This window comes from Sinocyclocheilus grahami, unplaced genomic scaffold (assembly GCF_001515645.1).
Source record: "Sinocyclocheilus grahami isolate Dianchi unplaced genomic scaffold, SAMN03320097.WGS_v1.1 scaffold161.1, whole genome shotgun sequence".
Lineage (NCBI taxonomy): Eukaryota > Metazoa > Chordata > Actinopteri > Cypriniformes > Cyprinidae > Sinocyclocheilus > Sinocyclocheilus grahami.
This window is the reverse complement of record NW_015505340.1, coordinates 1930117-1930918: the sequence shown is the minus strand read 5'-3', so window position 1 is coordinate 1930918 and position 802 is coordinate 1930117.

Sequence of the window (802 nt, the reverse complement as noted above, 5' to 3'; positions counted from 1 at the left end):
CTATACAAATAAACTTGAATTGAATTGAATTGAACATCTGCTCAAAAAGTGCTGAATAGCCGAAAGAAACAAAGCAAGCACCTTTTTCTGCTGACGCCTTGGAGGTTTCTCCTCTAAAGGAATGACATGCCCCCATTCCTTCATCTGCTTGCTTTATTTCACTGAGGTGGTGTTATTACATCTTGAGGGTGGGCGATGAGAGAGGGCTGACACCACAGGTGCCAAGTTGTGTGCATTAGACAGCTGCTAAAGGAGCCAAAGCACATAAATGGAAATGTATACATTGACAGTGTACACTTTTTTCACTGCAATGACTGATGGGTTTCCAGTTGGGCCCAGTGCCTCATGTGCCGTCATTGACTTACCTTGGCGTCGATGTAACGTAGAGAACTGTAAGAATTCAGTTTGCCATGCAAGCAAATATTAGTCAAGTTTAAATGATAAACACATTTATGAACACTAGGAAGTGTTCTAATGAGGCTGAACTGCTGAGTAGGCAAATGTGTTTATGTCCCAAGAAAGCTTTCAAGAAACTACAAAACAATAAAGTTCAGTGGTTCGTTTTATAGTCTGTACTTTAAATACTTGAAGTAGCAAGTATGACAAAATGAAGCAATATTTTCAGTGCTGGGCCACCCAAAACATGGTACTTATTTAGTCTTATTTTGGGTGATTTTGATCTCGATTCAATGTCAATACATATTATGTATATACTGTATAAGGGGATACAAATCTTCTGTTGAGTGCAGCTGAATGCCTTTTTTAGCACCATTTTAAACTTTTCTTGGGTTAAATTCAGTAT